This window comes from Lathyrus oleraceus, chromosome 7, assembly GCF_024323335.1.
Source record: "Lathyrus oleraceus cultivar Zhongwan6 chromosome 7, CAAS_Psat_ZW6_1.0, whole genome shotgun sequence".
NCBI lineage: Eukaryota > Viridiplantae > Streptophyta > Magnoliopsida > Fabales > Fabaceae > Lathyrus > Lathyrus oleraceus.
In genome coordinates, this window is record NC_066585.1 from 277,466,073 (window position 1) to 277,477,142 (window position 11,070).

Below are 11,070 nucleotides of genomic sequence, written 5' to 3' on the forward strand. Positions count from 1 at the left end.
TGAATTTAGCCCGCCCCTCACTGGTAGGTTCTAAGAACAGAAGTTCGTCAACTTCAGCCCTTCAGTCGCGAATAATACGTTTACCACTGAAGGTTTGGCATTATTACGGGATAAAAGACCTCCACTGACTCCCCTCAACAGGACATCCTAAAGCAAGTTCCCAGTCTCGGGGTCCTCGGATTGATCAGCGAGAATGCGCCCACCAGAGCTAACATAATCACGTCTCGGAGGAGAGGCCTCGACTGAGTTCTCGGGAAATGGTCACCAGAGTCGACGATTTCTAAAGGAACATCATGTCGTTACGGAACATCCGTAGGACAATATATCCAAAAGAAACCTCGTCTGGGTGTGGTTCTTCACGAACGACTTAACGTAGCAACATGCCACGCAAGCCTCATGATCATCCAATCTAAAACCTGTGTGTACACTCAAGCCTGGGTAATGGGCTTATCTCTCGTAGAACATCCCATCCCAACAAACAAACAACAGCTCCAACAGATATAGCAGATGAATGCAAGCAAGTAAGTAAATAAATGTACAAAAGCATGAACACCCAATAAACAAGAAATCACACAAGCTAGGAGGGACTCGCTTAGGGAAGATGGACCAGCAAGAGGTCAACTTCTGTACTCCCCAGCAGAGTCGCCAGCTGTCGCAACGTGAAAAATACAGTGTGCGAAAAAACAACCGGCAAAAGAAAATGACAGAAGAGTCGCCACCGTGCGTTATTTATCCCAAAGGAGGGAAAGGAAACGCTCGAAGTAAACCTGAAAAGAGGAAAGGAAAAGACAAGGTCTCGCAACCAAATCTTGGGTTCGGGAGTCGGTTATGCGAAGGGAAGGTATTAGCACCCCTACGCATCCATAGTACTCTACGGGATCCACTTTTGTGGTTCTTGTTTAAAGGGTGTGAGTTTATCTAATGTACTATTTGCTAAAAGAGGGGTTAAAGGAAAATGACTCGCGCGGATGTCGCATCCACTGCATACGTATCTCATCTGAATATGAGAATCAGAGTCTTCGTAGCTCGGCTGACCTATGGGTTGGGGGGATGTGTGCTCGCTAAGACATCACGTCTTATGCCTACGTATCTCATCTGGAATGAGAATCAGAGCAAGCCGTAGTTCGGCTAACTACAGGGTTATGGATTGGGTTTTGGACGAACAACGTTACTACGCAATCTACCGGATGCTCGACCTTTGGAGACTTACTCACCTGTAGTAGAAGGAGTAAACGTGCGTTGAGGTGTTTTAGGGTTTGTTTGCGTTGTAGGAACGCGCATGCAAAAAGGAAGTCCTAGGCGAAGGAACAGTGCTACCTTAATTGGCATGCAGACGGGAGACTATCTGAAGCCTCGTGTCCTATGGGGAAGCGATCACACCACACAAAACATGTATCATAAAGTAAAATGCCACAAAGGGGCTCAAACATTGCCTCCTATCGAGGTCTTCCAGCTAAGAAAGCGATAAAGTACGAGAAAGGGAAAAAATTACCACACGGATAAAGATCCGAAGTTACAGCAATTAAAGGATTAGCAACCCTTAGATCTCTCCAGCTAGATCATCAAAGAAAATCAGTCAATATGAGTAATCAGAATAAACCTCCGCATGGTATCCCTGCAAGAGTGCGTGAGCCCTCACGAAAACTCAATGGAAAGGTTAGACAAACAAGATGAAATCCAGGGAAAACAATGCCATGGCAACACAAAGACAGGTTAGAACAAAACAGAACAAAAAGCAAATACTGTCACGTTCGCGACTGCTTCGCCTAGCGAAGGCTTAGCGAAGCTTCGCTACAGGCTCGCCTAGCGAAGCGGCTAGCGAAGGCCTGCGGGTTTTGGATTCCTCCTTGATAACAGTTCGATCTCTATGATCCGAAACCCTGTGGTATCCATCTCATAAACAAAAATGATTAAAACATTCAAGGTATTGTTACACATTCATGCCTATTCGAACCCGTGGGCAAAACCTGATATTACCTCATACATTCATAATATTCAAATTCAAGGCGTAAAGTAAGAGGAACAGAGGCATACCTGATGAGAGACCGATTAAGATTGAATGGTACGGCTGGATCTGCAAAGTAATACTAGGGTTTGCGTGAGGCGGAGTGAACTTCTCAGGGCTTCCTGAAGGTCGCTGCAGAGTAGTTCCTAGGTTTCCTTCTCTCAATATCTTTCTCCAGTGAATCTCCCAGTGTAACTCCAAGTGTCTTTTCCTCTACTGAAACTTCAGTATTTATAGACGGATTTTCGTGGGTAGTGGGCTCAAATGAGGGCAACTCAAGCCCAAAATCTTTCTGATATTTTCTGAAATGCGTGCCCTTCGCCTAGCGAAGGATCTGCTCGCCTAGCGAGCATGGCAGTACTTTTCGCTAGGCGAAGCATCTGCTCGCCTAGCGAGCATGACAGCTCAGCAGCACATTCTCGCTTCTTCCAGCTTGGCGATTTGCACGGTGAATAGGCCCCATCTGGCCCTGTTGGTAGTACCTCAAGTCTTTTCCTTGTGTTGACTGATCATTTGAGTAGAACCCACAAAGTGTCCTGGATGATGTCCGAGCTTCTTGAAGCTAATTCCGATTGACATGATGCAATATGGTGTGAAATGCTAAATGACCTAAAAAGTGAATGCATGAATGAGGAGGGCAAATTTTGGGGTGTTACAACTGGCAATCATGCGTTCGTAATAAAACGAACTCAGGGTCTTTAGGAAAGTCTTTATCATCTCCTTCTCTTCCAACGGAGGATTAATCTGAGCGGCAAGCTCTCTCCATCTTTGGGCATACTATTTGAATGTATCTTTGTCCTTCTGAGACATAGACCTCAGCTGGTCTCTATCAGGCTCCATGTCCACATTATACTTGTATTGTTTCACAAAAGCTTCACCCAAATTGTTGAACATGCGAACACTTGCATTATCTAGCCCCATATACCATTTCAGGGCAGCACCAGTCAGACTTTCTTAAAAGTAGTGAATCAGTAACTGATCATTATCAGTTTGAGTTGACATCTTTCTAGCGTACATAACAAGGTGGCTTAACGGACAAGTGTTTCCCTTATACTTTTCAAAGTCAGGGACTTTGAACTTCATCGGGATCTTCACATTTGGTACCAAGCAGAGTTTAGCAGCACTCTTACCAAACAGGTCATTTCCTCTCAATGTTTTCAACTCCTTGTGCAGCTCAAGTAACTGATCCTTCATCTCGTCCATTTTCTCGTAAACATCCGGGCCCTCAGACGGCTCAGAATGGTAGATGGTGTCCTCAACACGAGGCAAGGTATGAATAACTGAAGGTGGCACAGACATGACCGGGCTAGATGTCGGCATAGAAGAAAATATGGGCGCAAACCCTTCAGGCATGAAATTTGGTGGCATCCCCTACGGGAATCCAGCAGGCATAATTGGTCCAGATTAAGTAGCAGCAACAAGCATGGTTGAGGTAGCAACCTCAGAGATAATAGTCCTTTGAGGAGGAGGAGTTGCAGGAGTTGGTGAAGATTGATTTTGCGCAGCAAGAACAAACTCCATCATATCAGTCAGACGAGCAATCTCATGCTTCAGTTCTCTGTTCTCTTATTCCAAATGCTCCATAATTCTGGGTTTATTGGTGCGAGTGTTGTATCGTTGAGTCAGCTTGGCTGAAGCACGGAAGAATAACCGATAAGATATTTGGCAGAAGAAAACCTGTTATGAAAATGATGCATGAAATGCAATGATTTTGTTTTATTTAATTTCAAGGAACATACTATTTTATTTGCAAATATACAATAACAATAATAACAATTTGATTGACCATAAAAAATATATTTTATTCATATAATTTGGAAGGATTACACTGAGTACAATTTCAGAAACCAAAGTACAAACACAAGAGAAAAGGAAACTAATCATCCTAAGGATCCCCTAACAGAGGTGTCAGATGATATGGTTGCAGGCACGTACTTCCTTCAGATGCATCCAATCTCGGTCTCAAAAGATGTCTTCATCTGAGCCTTCTCAAGGACAAGTTGGTCAACAATCTTCTTCCAAGCACCGGAAGGCTGAGGCATACTAAAGGAAGATGGACCCTCTGGCTCTCTCTGTCTCTTCACCACTCGGTCTTCAAGAAGTTCAATAAGTGCATCTTTATCCTTTGACTCAAGCTGCAACTCCTCATGCTTTTGGCTCAAAGCTTGGAACCGCTCTTCCCACATATCTTTCTCTTGCTTCATCTTGGAGAGTGCATCTTCCAACTCCTCTACATCTTGGTTAGGGAGAGTTGATGGCTCAGCCACAACCAAAGACACAGGTCTCTCACAAGTGTACGACATCTTCAACTCTAAAGCTCTCTTCTTCACCCAAGTAGTGTAAGCTTCCAAAGCTACATAGTTGCACGGACCAAGCTCGGATCTTCCTTTCCTATGCACATTATGCCAAGCATGTATCATCCTCTGCTTCAAATGTTGGGGATCTTTACCCTCTTGATAGAAAAGACCTTCTACCCGAGTGTTATTAGGTTTGTCTCTCAAGGGGAACCCAAGTTGACGACGAGGCAAAGCAGGGTTGTAGTTGATTCTTCCTTGTGTACAAATAAGAGGCACATTAGAGAATTCACCACAACTATCTATAATATCCAAGTTACTCAATGCAGAGCCATACTAAACAATATCATTATTAGTGAGGGACATAAGTCTCTGAGATCACCATAGACATTGTTTGTTCTCCACAAAAGCAGGCATTTGAGGCAAGTGCAAAATAAACCACTTGTACAGAAGAGGAACAAATCACACAATAGTCCCACCACCCTTAGAATTCCTTAAATGCAAAGAGAAATACACATCTGAAGAAGAAGAGCGACCCAAAACACAACGGAATTAAAAAAAATCTCCTTTAGTGATCCTTACGAATGGGCATGATCTGTGATAGAATTGTTACCTCTTGTGGCGATTGAAACCTTTGATGTAGATCTACGGAGCGATCACGAACGTTGAATGGTGACAACGCCTCTACTCAGCCCACATGAACGGATTCCTTCAATCTCAGTGCTAGCTGCTACGAATGAAGGCTTTGAGTGAGATAGATAGATAGATAGAGAGAGAGAGAGAGAGAGAGAGAGAGAGAGAGAGAGAGAGAGAGAGAGAGAAACGAAATTTCAACTGCACAAATGCTTATGCACAAGGGTTCTATTTATAGAACCACTTCTGTGGGCTGCAAGCTAAAAAGCCCACTTAAGTGTATGTGGATCATATCTTATAACATGCCAAAATCACTTAAGTGTGTGGTACTTACCATATTTCGTATTCTACTTAAGTACATTGTACCTTACGATGTTCTACAATATACTTAAGTGCACCGTACCTTACAGTGTTCCTTAGTTACTCTATCTCTCCTCAATCCGTCATTTTGTGTGTGACCCTGTAGGTTTTCGCGGCATTGGAAATTATATTAAATCACGTATTTAACATAATAAATAGTGAGCAGTATCTAGCAACACATCACTGCTACCCAAGACACGAAAATATCATGTGATCTGACAAATCCTTTTGTGATAATACTTATGTGTACAATTACCCTTTTCCCTTATGTATATATTGAACACAAGGCATAGACCATGTCATCCTTGTCCAGTTCAATATTGGGCCCGTAGACATTTATCCTGTTACGCAGGATGGGCAAAATCCATCTAGGTCATTCATGTCCCTCAGCATGCTTCGTGGAGTACCCATCAACTGTCTCTATGGTCATCCAGTTACGGACAATGTTTGATCAGCAATAAGGCACTCGACTCTACATCTAGGGTACATAGTGATTTCAGGTCAAAGGGTGGTATACACCATTATCACCATGAGAATAACTTATGACACTTAGCATAACATTCTATATAGTATTCTCATAGCGGGTCAATCCAGTATAAATATTACTCTCAATATTCATACTTATGTTTAAGACTTGATAACTCCTTATCCATGATCCATGAGATGTGATCATCAGTCTATATACATAATAGTCTTAATGCTTTAATGTTATCCCACTTCACAACAAAGCTCGACTACGGATACTTTAAGAATAGTGTCCTTATGTTTAATGGGATCTCATGATTAAGTCACACTTGATACATTAAACGGACTAGCTATTCTAGGGACTTTATTAAACAAACATAATAAAGAAAAAGCCTTTTATTATTAATAAATAATTCGATATAAGTACCAAAAGTATTGGCCTCTAGGGCTTACACCAACAATCTCCCACTAGCACTAGAGCCAATCAGGCATACCCCTAATGCCCATAGATCTAGTATGGCCATCATGCTTCTGCTGCGCAAGAGGCTTTGTCAGTGGGTCAGTAATATTGTCAAGTGTAGGTACTCTGCATATTTTCACATATCCTCTATCTATTATATTTCGAATAAGGTGATAACGTCTAAGTATGTATTTGGATCGTTGGTGAGATCTAGGCTCCTTAGCTTGTGCGATAGCACCATTGTTATCACAATAGAGATCAATGGGATCCAAAATGCTAGGAACTATGCCAAGTTCACTAATGAACTTTTTGATCCAAACAGCTTCCTTTGCTGCACTTGAGGCAACAATATACTCGGCCTCAGTTGTAGAATCAACAACTGTATCTTGCTTTGAACTTTTCCAGCTCACAGCGCCACCGTTTAAGCAAAACACTTAACCAGGTTGCGATCTAAAGTCATCCTTATCTGTCTGGAAGCTAGCATCGGTGTATCCAATTACATCAAGCTCTTCCTGACCTCCATATATCAAGAATGAGTCCTTAGTCCTTCTCAAATACTTAAGGATATTCTTGACAGCTACCCAATAAGCATCACCGAGATCAGATTGGTACCTACTCGTTGCACTTAAAGCATACGAGACATTTGGTTGAGTACATAACATGGCATACATGATAGATCCTATTGCAGATGAATATGGAATCTTATTCATGTGATCCCTTTCTTCCTTAGTTGAAGGGGATTGTGATTTTGATAGATACAAGCCATATTGCATAGGTATGAATCCTTTCTTGGAATCATGCATATTAAAGCGTCTCAGCACTTTGTCTATGTATGTACTCTGACTTAGGCCAAGCAGGTTTTGTGATCTATCTCTATAGATCCTGATTCCTAATATATAGGCTGCTTTACCTAGGTCCTTCATAGAAAAACATTTCCCCAACCAAGACTTTACTTGTTGCAGGGTAGGGACATTGTTTCCAATGAGTAATATGGCATCTACATATAATACCAGGAAAACGATCATGCTCCCACTAACCTTCTCGTAGACACAAGGCTCATATTTGTTCTTGATGAATCCATATTGTTTTACTGTTTCATCAAAACAAAGATTCCAGCTTCTGGAAGCTTGCTTCAATCCATAGATTGATCTTTGTAACTTACATATCTTTTGGGCTTCTTCTGCTATGTCAAATCCTTCAGGATGTGTCATGTACACATCCTCAAGAAGATTCCCATTAAGGAAAGCAGTTTTGACATCCATCTTCCGTATTTCATAATCATGATATGCAGCGATAGCAAGTAAAATCCGAACAGGTTTAAGCATTGCAACTGGTGAAAAGGTTTCATCATAGTCAACCCCATGAATTTGTTTATATCCTTTTGCAACCAGTCTTGCCTTATACGTATGTACCTTACCATCCATGTCAGTCTTCTTTTTGAAGACCCACTTACATCCTATAGGGTTAACTCCTACAGGAGGCTCTACCAAGGTCCAAACTTGGTTTGTGTACATGGAATCCATTTCAGATTTCATGGCTTCTAGCCACTTCTCAGACTCGGGACTAGTTATGGCCTCTTGGTAGGTCACAGGCTCATATTGATCCATGAGTAATACATCACCTTGATCAGTTATGATATATCCATATCTCTCAGGTAGGTAACGTATCCTGCTTGACCTACGCTGGTCTTGTTCTACTTGAGTAGGTTGCTCTTCCATAACTACTTGTGTTTCCTGCTCTAATTCCTCCATAGGTGTATCAATGCTTTGTGATTCTTGAATTTCTTCAAGCTTTACTTTCCTCTACTGATTCCTTTGGAAATGAAATCCTTTTCTAGGAAAACTCCAGTTCGAGCGACAAACACTTTGCCCTCAGAAGGATTGTAGAAGTAATACCCTCTTGTTTCTTTAGGATACCCCACAAATAAGCATTTGTCAGATTTTGGCTCAAGCTTAGTTGAAGTTTATCGTTTCACATAAACTTCGCAACCCCAAATCTTCATGTAAGACATATGTGGTTTCTTACCATTCCATATCTCATATGGTGTCTTCTCAACCTTTTTGATGGAACACGGTTAAGTGTGTAAGCTGTTGTCAATAGTGCATGTCCCCAAAAGGAGTTTGGAAGATCGGTGTGACTCATCATGGATCAAACCATGTCTAACAGGGTTCGATTTCTTCTCTCATATACACCATTCATTGGGGTGTCCTAGGAGGAGTAAGTTGGGATAGGATCCCACATTCTTTCAGATGGTCATCAAACTCTAGGCTTAAATACTCACCACCTTGATCTGATTGAAGAGTTTTAATATTATTACCTAGTTGGTTTTGTACTTCATTCTTGAATTCCTTGAACTTTTCAAAGGACTCTGATTTATGTTTCATTAAATACACATGATCATATCTACTGAAATCATCAGTAAATGTGATAAAGTACTGAAAACCTCTTTTGGCTGGTATATTCAGTGGTCCACATACATCAGTATGTATGAGGGCCAAAAGATCATTAGCTCTTTCACCTTTTCCTATGAATGGAGACTTTGTCATCTTTCCAATTAAACAGTATCTGCATGTCTCATATGATTCATAATCAAAAGAGTCCAAGAGTCCATCTTTATGGAGTTTGGAAATGCGTTTCTCATTTATGTAGCCTAATCGACAATGCCAAAGGTAAGTTGGATTTAACTCATTAGTTTTCATCCTTTTAGTATTAATGTTATAAATAGGCATTTCAAGATCAAGGACATATAGTCCATTGTTCATTTGTGCAGTAGCATAGAATATATCATTCAAATAAATGGAGCAACAATTGTTCTTTATTATAAATGAAAAACCAAACTTGTCTAAACAAGAAACAAAAATAATATTCCTGCTAATTGCAGGTACATAATAACAGTTCTCTAACTGAATTATTAAACCACTAGGTAAAGTCAACACATAAGTTCCTACAGCTAAAGCAACAACCTTTTCTCCATTGCCAACTCGTAGGTCAACTTCACCTTTTGCCAAATCTTTACTCCTTTTTAGCCCGTGCACATTGGTACAAATGTGAGAACCACATCTAGTATCTAATACCCATGATGCAGAAGTAGATAAATTAATTTCAATAACAAAAATACCTGAAGTTGAAGTCTCTACTCCATTCTTCTTATCTTCCAGGTACTTTGGGAAGTTTCTCTTCCAGTGTCCGGTCTTACCACAATGGAAGCATGTGCCTTCCTTTACTATGCCTCCACTAGGCTTCAAAGCAGGAGCAGTGGGTTTGGGTTTGGCAACTTCCTTGCCTTTCCCTTTATCACCCTGCTTAGTGGGTCTTTTGTTCTGTCTCTTTCTATTTCCGATCATCAGAATGGACTTCCCTTTTGACTTCAGATTCTGCTCAGTAGTTCTTAACATGGCTAGCAGTTCAGGAAGAGATTTTTCCATATCATTCATATTGAAATTAAGGACAAATTGACTGAATCTATCTGGCAACGATTGCAAGATCAAATCAGTCACAAGTTCCTTTCCGAGGGGAAAACCCAACCTCTCAAGGTTCTCTACATACCCAATCATCTTGAGCACATGGGGACCTACAAGGGCTCCCTCAGCTAACTTGCCTTGAAAAAGGGCTTTTGAAACTTCAAACATTTCATGTCTTGCTTGCTCTTGATAGAGCATCTTCAGGTATTCGATCATATCGAACGATGCCATGTTCTCATGTTACTTTTGCAACTCTGAGTTCATAGTAGGTAGCATGAGGCAAGCAGTTTCATTGGCATCATCGACATGCTTCTTATAAGCATCACTTTCTGCTTAGGCGCAGAACTAGGAGGTTCCTCTTCAGGAACAGGTTTCTCCAAGACATACAGCTTTCTATCATGTTTGAGGATAATCCTCAGATTTTGGTGCCAATCCAGAAAATTTGTCCCAAACAATTTTTCCTTATCAAGGATTGATCGTAAAATGTTGTTAGAGGTATTTGTTGTCATGGTAATCTACATGAAAATAATGAAAATATAAGTATCAATAAAATATTTAATTAGGCCTTTAATTAAATATGCTCCCACTATTTTACTCAAAACAAATGACCCTCACCATTTGATTCGGAAAATCCCGTTGGAAGATTTTCTAGTGGGTCGAGATCCACATTTCACTTTGTTTTAAGTCCGCGTAGGCGGATTGCACAAAACTAGGTTATTTAGGTAGGAACTCTTTCCAATTGTATCTAATACAACTCTCGAATATTTTAGTTGGGTGAATAACTCCTTATTCCAATCCATCACATGGATCATTCCAACTCTTGCTTCTAAATATATATAATCTTATTATAATTTGTTTAGTTAAGTTTGAACCATTGTTTTAGCAATTGGATATTATAATTATCCCATCGCACTTACTAATATAGAATATGCACCTCGTGTAGGCGAAACCTACATTATTCGATACTAGTCTTGATGAGTGCTAAAACTTGGAAAGCATAAACTTAATATTTAATTTGAGGGAATTTGCAATTATTCTGATCTCACCGGCTTATTTATCATATAAATCGTCTCTCACATGCATCAACATACATAATGAAATAGTTATGGCCCCTAGCACAATTGTTCTCCCAAGCCAATGAGAGAACCTAAGCTAACCTAATAACGATCTAAGCTTCTCCAAGCAAGATCTTCAAGGTTGTCCTCCTTTGATATTGTATTCTTCTCTTTTTTCATAACATTAACATTACATTTTACATACGAGGCAATGAGATGAGAAGAGAAGTTACATTAAGAGATTAAAAGAGAGGCATGACACGCAAGTTGTATTTTAAAATCCCAAAACAAAATAAAGGAAAACTAAGGCCATAACCGATCACCACAAGACAATAAT